At 46.6% G+C, this 14,318-nt stretch overlaps 1 protein-coding gene across 1 annotated transcript in view; it reads left to right on the forward strand.

Moving 5' to 3' along the window:
- Nucleotides 1–9,403: 9,403 nt before the first annotated feature.
- The window catches only part of NCALD (neurocalcin delta), a 58,044-nt gene continuing 53,129 nt past the window's right edge, over nt 9,404–14,318 (forward strand). The window contains exon 1 of the mRNA XM_058803905.1: nt 9,404–9,536. The gene's annotated coding sequence lies outside the window, so the exon portion shown is untranslated. The remainder of the gene's footprint in view (nt 9,537–14,318) is intronic.

Genomic DNA, 14,318 nt, shown 5'->3' on the forward strand with positions numbered 1-14,318 from the left:
ATGAGGCCTTTCACTCAAAGGACAACATAGTTCTTAGTACTGTTAAAGACAGATAGGAACCATAAATGCAGCAGTATTAGTGACTGGATCTTACAGAATTTGGTTGTTCCTAGGTGGTTTTATTTTATTCTTGGGGTATTTCTACATGTTTCTGGCAGGCAGCTGTCAGCTCTGTCTTACTTGTGCTCTGCAGCAAGCAAATATTATCCAAGTGTGGCTGCCTTCTTTGCTCAGTTTTGGTGGATTTTTTCCATGTAAACCACACTCATGTGGTTTCCAGTCAGTTGAAACCAGGGCACAGTGACCTCACACCTGCCAGCAAAAAACCATGTGTGCATGCATGCCCATGGAGGCAACTAAGTCAATGGAAAGACTGATTGAGTTGCCTTGTGGGAATCTGCCTTTACATTCCAGGTCACATGAAGCACTGTTGGGCCCAGAGCACATCTGCCTGTTCATTTGTGGGTCCAGCCATGGAGCTGCCCTACACACAGCATTGCTTTTATGTGGAGACAGAACGCCATAGCATCAGGTCTGGTTTCAGGAGAGACACAAAACACCAACTGGAGACTGGAAAGGTCTCAAACATTTGGCCTAGTGTCCAGAGGCCTAGCAGACTCCATGTTTGTCATCACCTGTGGGGAAGGAGTGGATGATGATTAGAGAGAGGGTATTCTGCTATTGTCTGCCCAGAGACTGACAGGTTTTGGTTTTGGTGCTGCCACAGATGCCTGGCCATGCAGTAATCACTCCTGCTGCTCTGTGTCTTCCTCTTGCTGCCCTGCCAGGCTGCAGAGCCTACATTCATGCCTTTGGGTAATTGCTGTGAGCTTGTACTGCAGGTATGTGCCCAACTGGTGAGTTGGGCACACACATCCATCCAGCTCACAGCAGGGCCATGGGCAGGCACCAGCAGCAGGTGCTGGAAAAGGCAAATGTGAGAAATGGGATGTCACAGGGATGGAGTTGGCCACTGCTGTTAGAGCAGCTGATCAGGCATGGCCAGATCCTTCCTCTCAGCTTGGACAAAGTAGGTGCTGAGGCAGTAGGGATGGTCTGTGTCCCAGCATGACAGCTCCTCTGGCTCCTACTGCTGTGTTTAGGAAATGACAGATTTATCACCACTTACCTTTTGGATATCAAGGGGAGAAAGGGGAAGAGTGTATGTGATCAAGGAAAGGGCAAAACCACTTAGTGTAAGCCAGAAAACAGATGCCAAAAATGCTTTCATTCCTATCTCCTCAACAGCTAGTGACACTAGGAAACCTTTCCACGTTATCTGTGGAGGAAGAAGTCGAGGAAGCGGCTGCCAGAGACGCTGTATAACAACTGTACAAGGACAGCGAGCTGCATTCTGAAGAGCAGAACTCCAGAGCAAGCTGAACTGACCTTCTGTTCCATTCTGACCTGACCTTTTGTTCCATTCTGGCCCCTGCCTGCCCACTGATAAAAAGCCAAGCAAAGCTGGCAATTTAGACTTTACCCATCTAGCAGTGAGTAGAGATTAGCTGCTGGGGAGGTGCTGGGAAATCAGAAATCCAGGTTGGGACTGGCAGAAAACAGAAGCAGAACGAGCTGTTTATTGTATCCCAATTCAGCCCAGGGGAGATTCTCCTCTGGCTAGATAGCGTCTGGGTGGCAATCTGGAGCTGGGTGAGGAGGAGGCTGGCAATGACCAGCACAGCCCAAAGGCCCCATGTGCCCCAGGTTCTTCTGGGGAAGATGTGTGGGCAGGAGCCTTCTTTGCAAGGATGCACACAGGCACCATCCTGGGAGTGGGCTGCAAAACACCACCATCCTCTGGAGAGGAAAACAGGTTTCCAGTGCCAAGGGCTGGTATGACCTTGAAGGCTTCAGAGCCATGGGAAGTGCTGGTACTGCTGTGTCTCCATGAAGGAAGGATAACATCCTGCTCTCATTCCTGAGGGTAGGCAGTGAAACATGATGTCAAAGGTCTCCTGAAATTCACTGGTTTATAAACTGGGCTGTTCACAAACTGGTATATTTAACAGAAGTGTGACAGAGTATTTCCAAGTAGAACTGCAGGCTGGTGGCTGGTGATTTGCTCTTACAAATTAAATAGTAGCAGCTACTCAGATAAGATTAACTACACAGAAATGGACAGCAGCAAGTCAGTGAAAGGGGAAGAAAGAGAGGGAGTGAAAGCACAGGAAAAGAAAAAACCAAAAACATTTGAAATTTGCCAGATGTGATTAACACTGCAAAGCATTTTTTAAAAACTGAAAGGTTCCTTCAATATATGTAGGACTAAAATACAGATGACTGAATTCCTGTTAGTGATTTCTCTCCCATTCTCCCTATTGGTGAAAGATTTCTTTGGGAGGAAAAGGGTATTTCTATCTTGTTTCTTTGTTTTTCTGCACCGCTATCTCTGTGCACCATTGGTTTCCATGATGCTGTCAGGCACTTGGGCTCTCAGCCAGCAAATGCTTAAGCACATGTGTAACATCCCAGCCAGTGTAAGGTTATCCATGTGCTTGGATGACTTGGGGTCAGGATCTTAATTTCTCTGCAGCTCAGATGTGACTGTGACACAGTAAGGAGGAGATGCAGAAAAGCCAGACAATTAGAAAATGTTTTCTGAGACCACAGAGCTCCTAGCAAGAGGGCTCAGGGCGTAATTTGCTACCTGAAATATTATTTCATTCTGGATGAAAAATTGGTAAATCAATTGTTTTCCAGACAGTGCTGCTTTCAGGAATTGCAAACAATCAGCAAATTCAGCCCAAATGATCCAGGCTAGGTTAGACCATACAAATACCAGAGACCGAGAGGAGAGGGGTGGTCTGTCCCAGCCAAACAGGCCTCAAGGGTGAGGGAGGGTGACCACCACCAGGACAAGCAATGGCGGCCCCTCCTGCCCACACAGGTCTTTGCTGAGGGGCCAGTGCAGATGAAGACCTTTGTTTCCAAATATCCTTGGCTTGTTTTAAAATGCCCTAAATGCTTTCTTTGATCCAAAGTGCATTTTTTCCCTGCATGTTGCCAAGTAATCAATTCTTGATTAATCAAATTACTTTTCCTTGTTTTCTTTCAGTTTGGCCCCTGGATAAGGACACACAACTCAAGTGCATCAATTAATGGAAAGCATCCACATTCAGCAGCAAAATCAGTCTTCTGGCTGGTCCCTTAGGAGGCACTGACTGTGATTGCTAGATGATGGGATTTTTTTTCCAGCTAAGAATATTTCATTTTTTATTTAGTCTCTTAAGTTTTTCAGCAGGTCTCCTGGTGTTTCTGTGCCAGTGAGATGGGATTCCTACAAGGGTGATTCCACTCTGGCACACCTGCTACTGCCCAGACGCTAAATGACTGTTGGAGTAACCAACCTCAACTCCTCTCACTCTCCTGGCTGTGGATTAGGGAAGAGCAGAGGCTTGAGGTCGTTCACTACAGGAGGAAAGGGATGAGGCCACCCTCTTGGGGAGAGGTTTGTCACTGCAGGCTCCAGTGGTGTTATGACATCTGATCTCTGGGCCGGGAAATGGGTCCTGGTTCCTTTTAGCTGCTGGAGTTGTCCTGGAAGATGTGCAAGGTGGCCAAAAGTGAGCTTGTCATGGTTCAAGATGCTTTTCCCATCTACAGTGAAACTGAGGGAGTTTCCTAGAGTGGAGGTGAGGGCATTGCAGGGGAAATGCAGGAGAATAAGTCAAGAAAGGAGAGGATGTAGAGACACTGGCACAGGGGAGGAGATGCAGGAGGGATACACAAGCCCCAAAAGTTATCAGTTCCCACAAGGAAGCAGGTACAAGCAAAACTTTAAAAAGAAGCTGTTGCATATCTCAGCAGTAGAAACAATCAGGGCAATACTGCCTAAGGATAGATGATGGCACCATTTAGGCTCAAATGCCAGAAAAGTTGTTGCAGACCAAGTGATCCTTTCTACAGAATATGTCACAAAAAGGCAAATCACACTGCAGGAGCTTTTCCCACCCCTCAGCAGCAGCCATCAGAGGCCTTGGCTGGGACCAGCTCCTCACTGCTGATGCTTACACCCTCACAGCGTCTCCCTTCAGTCTGGGGGCTCTCCTCACCATTAGGAAGGGTCCTGGGGGCCGCTCCAAAGCCACTGCTGCAGTACAGGAAACAAAAATTACTGCTCTGGAAAGAAGAATCTTTCACCTCCCTGGGAACAGGAATCAGTGGCAGTAAAGGGTCATGACAGATCTATGGAGAGTGTAGGATCTTCTTACAGTGTTGCATTCCTGGGAAACCACCTTCCACCTGATTTGACTCAAACAATAACTCTTTCACTGAGCCACCATCAGTGAACAGAGTGGGCTGAACCACTTTCTCTTCTTGTTTTTGTTTCAAAACCCCCTGTGCTAGTAGTGCCATGACAGTTGTATCAAAACTAAAATGTCTTTTCCTGTGGGTTTTTTTCCATGTTGTTTTTCTACAAGAGCAAAAGTCAACATGACAAGTTTGCTGAGCCCTGTTTCTGTCTCTTTTTTATCTAGGTAACCAATGCCAATGGAAACATTAGCCACTCTTTCAAACAGCAAGCTGCAGAGGCCAGCAAAACACATGTGGTTTGTTCTTTATATTTATTACATCAAAATCATGCCTACTTGCCTTTTTCCTTCCTTTTATTTTTAAAAACAATAAAATGTAGTGGATGTTTGAGGGAAGATTCCAGGATGAAACACTTTCTGTTTTGATAAGAGGAAAGCCAAGAGTAGATTCTCAGCTGCTTGCATGGATGTGGCTCCTTCCTGAGAGCAGGGACTGATGCCAGGGAAGATCTAGTCTTTTGGGTTCAAAGAGCAACCCATATAGAGTTTCTGCTCCCTGCATGTCTTCCACTTAATGGGCAAACAAATGTTATCTATTGTTAGCTCTGCAGAGACAAAAGAAGTGCAGGGGGAAAGCTGGATGGTGCCCTAACCTGTAGTACTGCATTTGTGTGTAAGCTACTACACAAGTCCTGATACATGTGTGTTCTGGGTGTAGGTGTTTGAGATACCAATGTGTGTGTTATGATACACACAACATACCTTGCTGCAGCCAGTGAAGTTCTGGCAGACTGTCCATCATCTAAGGATGGAGGAGCCAGCCCCTGTTCCCTTGTTCTGCCCTCCATGGGCCCCAGACTTGAGGGGTGGGAGGATGGAGGTGCTCCCAAACGCCCGACAGAAACCTCTCCCCAGGAGGCATCCTGTTCTTGCCGCAGGAGGAGTCCCAGATGGATGCAATGCATTTGTTCCTCAGCAGGCTTCAGATGTTAAATTGTAGAATATTAAGGGTAGGAAGGAACCCCAAAGACCATCCAGTGCTGGCTCATATTCAACCTTCCATCAACCAGGACTCCCAGGTCCCTTTCTGTGGGGCTGTTTTCCAGCCTCTCATTCCCCAGTCTGTCTCTACATCCTGGGTTGCCCCATCTCAGGTGAAAAATCCTAAACTTTCCCTTGTTACACTTCAAGTTGGTGATCGTCCAATCCCCTTATTTCTCTTCACATTTGCTCCTTTTGATGCAGCCCAGGATTCAGTTGGCTTTCTGGGCAGCCAGCTAAAACCAAACTTGCTAAACTAAACTAAACTAAAAAAAAAAATTCAAAATACCCTAAGCTTTCTGAACTAAACTAAACTAAACTAAACTAAACTAAACTAAACCAAACTGCTCTAAGCTTTCTAGACTGCCAGCTCATGTTGAGTTCTTCATCAGCCATCACTCACAAGTCCTTCTCTGTATAAAATATCTGGTTTGTATTTTTCCCGTCAGTGTCCATGTCTCATTGTTTTGAGCTTATTTGGTTGATTGAAATTGTAGAGGAAGCTGGTTTTATGTTGGGGGTTTTGTAATGGAAAAGTTAAGTTAATTCAGGGAATATAGGTTTTTCTGCCACTTCTTGCAGGATATTTCAGCTCTCTGAGGGACAGATGCTGTTGCTTTCATTTCTGCATCTCTATGCATGGCATAAGACTCCCTTGACCCTACTCCTGGAAAGCTTTGACAATTACACTGAAAGTAGGGATTCAGTCAGCAATTCAGAAACTATCCCTGTGGAGGAGCCACACCACTGGGGAGGTGCAGGAAAACCTCAGCCAAGCCTTGGGAACTGGAAACATCCAAACCTACACTGCCATTATCATATGTTCTTCAGAGCATTGGTCTTTTCTTTTTTTCACTTAGTATCTTTCAGCTGGCTGAAAATCATAACCCTCTCAACATATAATTAGTACCCCCTTATAAACACTATGCATGGTTTAAAAACTCCTCCAAGCTCTTGTACTGCAGCAGAAATATCCTGTAAAGGTGAGTGAAAGGGCTATTTTTATACTGGAAGATGAAGATGCTCTGCATGCACGCTTGTCTGCAGTTGTGGAGGAGCAGAGCAGGTGCAGGTCCTTGAGGGCTGGGGTTCTTGGTTCTTCAGCCTGGAGAAGAGAAGGATCTGGGGGACTGTAGAACAGCCATCCAGCACACAAAGGGGTTTACAAGAAAGGTGGAGAGGGACTTTTTACAAGGGCATGTAGTGACAGGACTAGGGGTAGAAGCTTTAAACTGAAAGAGTGCTGGCTGAGATTAGATATTAGGAAGAAATTTTTCTCTGTGAGGGTGGTGAGACACTGAAACAGGTTGCCCTGTGAAGAAGAAGTGGTGGGTGTCCCATTCCTGGAAGTGTTCAAGGTCAGGCTGGATGGGGCTTTGGGCAACCTGCTCTAGTGAAAGGTGTCCCTGCCCTTGGCAGAGGGATTGAAAGTAGGTGATCTTTAAGGTCCCTTTGAACCAGAACCATTCTGATTCTATAATCCTGCCCAGTTGTCTCTGCCAGCTCTTTAGGGAACCAGCAAAATGGTTTTTTTTAATGTATTGTGACCATCAAAATGCATGTGCTGTATTGTCCCCTTTTCTGAAAACGCTTTTATAAGAATTAAGAACCATTAAAATCTCTCAGGTGCATGCATTTTTGTCAAACCAATAGAAAGAAATGCACTACACAGTGTTGAGATATATCTTTTTAAGCTGCAAACCCAAATTTTATGTAGTATTGTACAAACATTGCCATTAAGTGAAAGAATACATCTGTAAGTTATGATACAATTTTATTGGTGGGTGTTGACATGAAGTGTCAGCCTTCTATATTGGATTAATATGTGGGATTATGTGCAACACATGTAGTAATCAGTGGGTTTTTAAAATTCATCACATTATTCTTGTTTTGTTAAACAGTCACAGGTTTCCTAGCTAATTGTGAATATCTTCTTTTTATGGCATGAGTTTTAGACAGTGGGGGCTGCCTTATTCTATTGTAATAACTCTTTTAGCTCTCTTCACTGCTTTGCCCCGAGGCCCAGGGGGCAGCTCAGGATCTCAGAGGGCTTTACCCCTGATACCAGGTGCCCAGGAAAGCTCCAGGGCAGTGCTGGTGCTGGAGAGGTTGTTGGTGAGCTATGCTGGAGGTGCCCTACTCACTAAATGCTGTGTAAACCAGCGTTGGCTGTTGTTGATCCCAGGCTCACAAAATGATTAGAAGGGACCACTGGAGGTCATCTAGTTCAACTTCCCTGCTCAAGCAGGGTTCTCCAGAGCACACTACTCAGGATTGTATCCAAAAAGCTTTTGAATAGCTGCAGAGAAGGAGACTCCACAATCTTTCTGGGCAGCCTGTTGCGGTGCTCTGTCACTCTCAGAGTAAAGAAGCTTTTCCTCATGTTCAGGTGGAACTTTCTATGCACCAGTTTCTGCCATTGCCTCTTGTCCTATCACCTGGCAACACCAGGAGGAGCCTGGCTGCATCCTTTTGGTGCCCTCCCTTCAGATACTGATAGACATTGATAAGGTCCCTTCTTCAGGCTATACAGGCCCAGATTCCACAGCCTTTCCTCAAAACTGACATGTTCCAGTCCCCTAATCATCTCTGTGTCCCTTCGTTGGACCTATTCCAGGAGTTCCTTGTCTCTCTTGCACTGAGGAGCCCAAAACTCCACATGTGTCTCACCTGGGCTGAGTAGAGGGGCAGGATCACCTCACTGGACCTGCTGACCACACTCTTCCTATCACCCCAGGATGCCTTTGGCCTTCTTGGTCACCCTGCTGGCTCATGGACATTTTGTTCTCCACCAGGACCTTCCCTGCAGAGCTGCTTCCCAGCAGATCAGCTCCCATCCTGGACTGGTGGTCCCTGAGGTTCCTCACCAGGTGCAGGATCTGCATTCACCTCTGTTAGAGTTTCAGATGGTTCTCTGCCCATCTCTCCAGCCTGCCCAGGTCCTTCTGAAGGGCTGCACAGCTCTGTGGGGTATTGGCTGCTTCTCCCAGCTTTGTGCCATCTGTGAACTTGCTGAGGAGGCACCTGCCCCTTGTCCCAGTTATTGATGGATCAGTTGGATGATACTGGACACAGTATTGAGCCTTGGGGAACACCATGAGCTACAGGCCTCCAACTGGACCTTGTGTCACTGACCACAACCTTCTGAGATCTGCTGATCAGTTTTCTTTCCACCTCACTATCCACTCATGTAGACCTGATGAGCTCAGAAGCATTTTCTTGTTGCTGACATTTTGTCTTTCCTCCCTGCTTCCCACAGGTGAAAGTCTTTTCCTTCTCCAGCATCTTCTGTGTCCTTCTCCTGGCATGTGCCTGTGTGATGGGGCTCTGGTAAGGTGGAGAGAGAGAGAGAGGAAAAAAGGAAATTAGGAGGAAGGAGTGGATTTTAGCTAGAGTTACAAGGAAATTTGAGACACTGGTGTTGTGTCTCTTCCTGCAGGAGAAGGCTGCACAGGTGAGTCAGAATCAGATGGAGGCATGCACTGCTTTGTCTCTTTCCCATGATGTTTTTTGGGAGCAGCTGGAGAAGCATCACATGCAGGCTAGCAGAGGGACCAGCTACTGAGGCCAGGCAGCTCTGGGGCCAGCCCCGCACGGCTGATGCCCTCACCGCTCCAGCAGGACCGCTGCTGCCTCGCCCGAATCTGGGCACAGTGTGGGTGACCAAGCATGTGTCACTGTGGCTATGAATAAAACTTCAGCTGTGTGTCACTTAGAAAGACCCTAATTTTAGCTAGCCAGCGTGTCACTGAGGTGCCCCGGCTCCCTGGCAGCGCAGCTTTTGTGCCCCATCATACAAGGTGTATAATGTGTGCTTTCCTGCGGGAGTCTGGGGGTGCGGGAGGAAGAGGAGGAGCGCGTTTCCCACAGGGACAGGGTTAAGGGAGCAGCCGGCGCGGGCAGCCCCAGCGAGCCCGCGGTGTTTGCCTTGTCCGGGCGCCCGCGCTGCCGCGGCGTGCGCGCAGCGTGACGGATGACCCGTGGAAATCATTGCGGAGTAGGGCTGGCGTTGCCAGGACAACGGCGGCTCCCCGGGCCGGGCCGGGCCGGGCCGGGCCGTGTGACGGGCGCCTGACGTCAGGGGGGCTGAGCCTGCGGCCCCGGCCGCGCCGGCAGACCGGGAGAGACAGAGCCCGCTGGATGCTGCAGCCATCCCCGCCACCGCCGCCGCCGCCGCTGCTGAATCCCGGGGGCTGCCGGAGCATGGACTGCTGAAAACTTGCATTTCTGCAGCGTGAGGTAACCGTTTGCTTTGTGTTCTCATCAGGTTTGGTTTATTTTCCTTTAAAAAAAAAATAGAATAGAAAGAAGCTTGTATCAGTGACTGATATTTTTTTTTTCACTTGTTTGTTTTGGCTGGAAGTTTGCCTTGATGAACAAATCCAGCGCTATCAGATAAATGCAAAGCGGCTTCCAGTTACTAATTCTGTGTGTAGACGGCAAAACGGAGTTAAATATAGATTAATGATCCATGAAAGGAGAATAAAATGCTATCGCTCTCGTTTGACACTTTAGGAATATAAATGAACGCGAGTAATCCTAGACTAATGCATTCGGGAGTTAAAAGAAATGGTGTTTAGGCACTGTGTTTTTTATACCTCTGCTGGAATTTGTTGTTTTTTAATTCTGCCCGGTTCAGGCGGGTTTGTACCCAGTGTGTCCAGTGAGGGGGAAGCCAGCAGTCACTGCAGCCAGGAACAGCTTAAAATCCAACTCTCAGAGTTCAGCATTGAAATCATCTTTGTTCGCGCGGGGTCCCTGCGCGCTGCCCGGGCTCTCTGCCCTCTCCCGGGGCACTCCTGCCTGCATGGTCTTACAGAGGAGAGAATCAAAACCTTCCTGAAAAATTGTCTGAAATACGCCGAGAGAGCGGCGTTGCTGCAACACAGGCTTTTACCCATTTTCTCACAAGCACACACACACACACACACAGGGCTTGTTTATTCTCTCTCTCTCTTTTTTTTTTTTTTTTTTCTGTTGTACATTGAGATCAGTTAGAATAGCTAAAAAAAGAACTGCAGCATGAGCAGCATGATTTTTCAATCACCACAGTGACTGAAAAACGAAATGCTATTTGGGTCTTTTTGTACAAACAAGAGGGAGTTTGTGTCTGTTTCTGTATTGCACTTACTCCGAGGTGGCTGTTGTGGGGAAGGATATCCCAGAGCTCCTGAAGTTTAGTGCCACAGGCTGAGTTTGTTTGTGTGGGAACATATAGATTTGTTTTAAGAACAGATTACAGCTGAAGCATCATGTGCATTGTTTCCTGGAAAAGTATGTTAGATCTTTCTTATCTTCTCTAATTATACACTCCTATTCCCTTCCTCCCAAAGTTCAAAGGGTTTATCGATAATGGTAATGATTCTCTAAAGCAGCTGCTGGTCTAAAACAGTGTGGAGCTACCAGACAATTTAAAACACAGAGCAGTAAAAGATTAAAAAAAATCTATAACAATTATTCTCATGTTATCAAATGCAGCATAAGTAATTCTTTCAGAAAGAGAGCCAAGACAGATATTAAAACTGAAGGCACTTCTCTAAGGAAGTTATGGCTTAGTGCTCTGGATTTCACTGCATTTGGCATTCTTAGCAGAGAACAAGTATAAATGCTGAAACATCTGAAATGTCTAAACCATTTCATTTGGTGTTATCTCATCAGTCTTTTCCAATTCTACTGATGCCCTAAGACATTATTGTTGGGGGGGGCTGAAATATTTCAAATGGTCTTTATTAAATTCTTCACCTGATGCCACTGCACCAGTGCATGGGGAATCTCTCCTGGCTCCTCACAGGTGAGTTTTACCCAGGTTTGCAGGAGCCTGGCACCCTATGTGCAGCCTTGCCACGGGCAGTGAGCAGGCCCTGGGTGTCCCTGCCCAGTGACCTGCCTGGGCTGAGCTGCTGTGGGGAGCTGTGTGCCAGCCCGGGGCTGAGCTGCTGTGGGGAGCTGTGTGCCAGCCCGGGGCTGAGCTGCTGTGGGGAGATGTGTGCCAGCCCAGGGCATTCATCCTCCTCCCTCTGCATGTGAGCTCCCAGAGTGCAGTGATGGGCTAGCAGGGGAGGACAGGGAGGTGGTTTATACAGCCCACCACCCTCTGAGGTCTGCTTGTTTATCAGCTTATACTGCTGGGGTAAGTCTGCAGAGGGACCAAGGTGTGGAGTGTGGGGACAGATTTGAGCTGAGTGGCACCTGCCATTCAAGAGAAGTCATTCACCCTCACATCTGCAGGATTTGACTCCATGTGTAGTCAAATGACAGTCTGCTGTCACCTCCCAGACTGAACTTGAGTGATGAGGCTCAGTGTGGGCTGAGGCTCGTGTTCATTCATTTAGGCTTGAATACAGTGTTCTGTAGCATTTGATGCCTTGAAACCACCTGTAAGGAGAAAAATAATTGATGCAACTTTTGCTCAAGAGCTATTCATTAGAAATGTCTTAAAAATATGGAATAGGGATACTTTTCTTTAGTGATACTGAGGTAGTGTTGAAAAGCTCTAACTTGACCTTAGAGTGAAGGATGGTAAACTGCTTCACATTTTAGCAGGAGGGTCCTGTATGTGCTGTTGCAAGAGGTCTGAGAGGCAATGTCATAGGGGAAGCAGGTAAGTGCCAACTGAGGTTGGATGCGTCCTGCCTGGCAGAGTGACAGCTCTGTCCCCTCTTAATGAGTCTTGGGGGGGTTTTGGCATCCCATCACCAGGCTCTACCCATTTTGCCCCCGAGATGGGAATGAGCTGTGGGCAGGCAGCTCACAGGCAGTGCCGGAGTCTGCAGCTGGAGGTGACACAGATCCCTGCTCAGGAGAGAAGGGAATGGTGTGTGAGAGTCATCCTGGGGCTATGTGCCTCTGCTTGATGATTTCATGCTCTTGTTGTCACTGGTCAGCTCTGTAGCAAACCCTTTGGACAAGCTCTCGGGGTTACCTTGGCAGTGTGTGAAGCTGCCAGGGAAGATCATGCTAAGCATCCCTCCCTCTCTGAGCTGCCATGCTTGCACCCAGCAGGAGAAAAGAGCAAACAGCCTGTAGGCTCCTTCCCACCACCGAGAGGGGAAGGGGGCTGCATCCTTCCCCTTCTGCCCGATGCCGCAGCTGACACTGCCAGCTTCCCTGGGCTTGAAATCCTCTGACATAAAGAGAAAAAATGTGAGATGCACATGGGCTTGGCAACACTCCACCTCCTTTTAGGGAGTCTAGACTGACCCTCCAACTTCCCATCAGCCTTCATGTCATTTGCAAATGTCACCCCCTTTGCACACCCTCGAGGGAGGGACGATCTCTTCCTCCAGACTCCTTGTCCATGGCAAAGGGAGAGCAGAGCAGCAATTCCCAAGGAACTGGAGCACTGCACCTTAGGAAAGAGCTTGGCTAAAGTCACATCTGAGATCTCCTCAAGTCACTTCTCACACAACTGCATACAGCAGGGAAATCAAAACCAGATGTGAGCTGTTGATGCCTCTAGCCTCATAATAATAACGCACTCAGTGTGCTCTACCTTGATCTGGGTGAGTTGATGGGCAATGACAATCTAAATTTAGGCCAGAATCATAATAAAACCTAAAAGCCCCTTGCAGTGCAGAGCATTACTCCTTGAATTTTTTCAAACAGAATGCGATTTCTGCTGTCTTTGTAAAGGTCCTAGCTACTGCTAAGGCAATATTCATGGGGGGGAATAAAATCCTCTGTAGAGGGTGGCAGTTGTCAGTGGGAACTGATGCTTCAGTATGGAGTTTCAGGATCTTAAATTACTTATTGCAGAAGTTGGTTCCCACTCTGCTAAAAATCATTACATTGTGCTAATTTAATGTCTGCATCAACATTAGGAACAACTGGTTTAAATGATAGCTGATCTGCAGTAGAGATTTGGCATTTTAACCAGCAGTTGTTTTTCCAATTAAATACAGATGCCATACGTAGGATACTCTGAATGCAAAATAAAAGCTGACCTGGCTGTTGGTTCCAAGCTAAAGCAACAAAAATCCTAACTCTGGAATGTTTTTGGTAGTCATATTTTAGAAGTAATCTTCTATGGTGAGCCAAAATCTGTACAGCCAGCTATAGTCAGATAACAGTTTAAAAAATAGACTATGTTTTGGCTGTACTTTTTCAGCTGTTAAATTTATCTTCTTAAATAGCAGGGAGTATGAGTTGAGGGTTGAGAAACAGTAATTTTGTAATTATTTTATATGGATTGAATTATTCTGTCATCAAATTTGCATTTCAGACAGCATTACAGTATGAAAATATAATTAGAAACTGTAATTCAGGAATTGCTGAATGTGATATTTCCCAGAGGGAGCACTGTGAAGAAGCTGCCCTTACTACAACTTTAGAAAATGTTGAAATCCTATAGGTGGAAAATGTGAAGGCTGAGTTGTAAAGTTCCTCTCCTTTCTGTGGTCTTCACATACTGTCAGTTCTCTGCTTAACTTCATTTTTTCATAAGATTCATTTCCACAGAATCATCTAATCATTACGAGCTGAAGGGCTCAGATCCTGTTCTGCTGAATTTCAGACTGGCTGTGCTGATAGCTGCTGAATTGCTTTCAGCCACAAAATGACACTGAGACAATGTAAGGATCTGATTTACATGCAGAAAAACCAAGAAGCTTGTAGTTTGGTCTGAAATGCTGGTTTCAATTTGCCCAGCACCTGAAATTCCCAGCCACGCCTCCTTTCACAGGAGACAGCTGAGGGTGGGTCTTGGTTTAGCTCTGTTTATCTTCTTTTGTAGTTCACTCTTTTTTGCAGTATGTGTTCACAGTGTTGTGCAAAGTTTTAGCTGTATAAAGCCCACTGATGTCAATCCTTGTGTTTTTTATTCTTGTGATAATCTATGGCTTTTCTTAGACATACTGCCTGGAAACAAACATGTCTCGTGTTTTTTATCTGGGCTTCATTTGACAAATCCCATGTGCTTTTGTTTGAGACATGCACTTTTTAGGAGAACATCTCCATGGCCAATTTTTTTCTCACCACCTTGTTGGGACATTGGTCAGGTCCTTATGTGAAACCATGCCTGTG

This window comes from Ammospiza caudacuta, chromosome 1, assembly GCF_027887145.1.
Source record: "Ammospiza caudacuta isolate bAmmCau1 chromosome 1, bAmmCau1.pri, whole genome shotgun sequence".
Lineage (NCBI taxonomy): Eukaryota > Metazoa > Chordata > Aves > Passeriformes > Passerellidae > Ammospiza > Ammospiza caudacuta.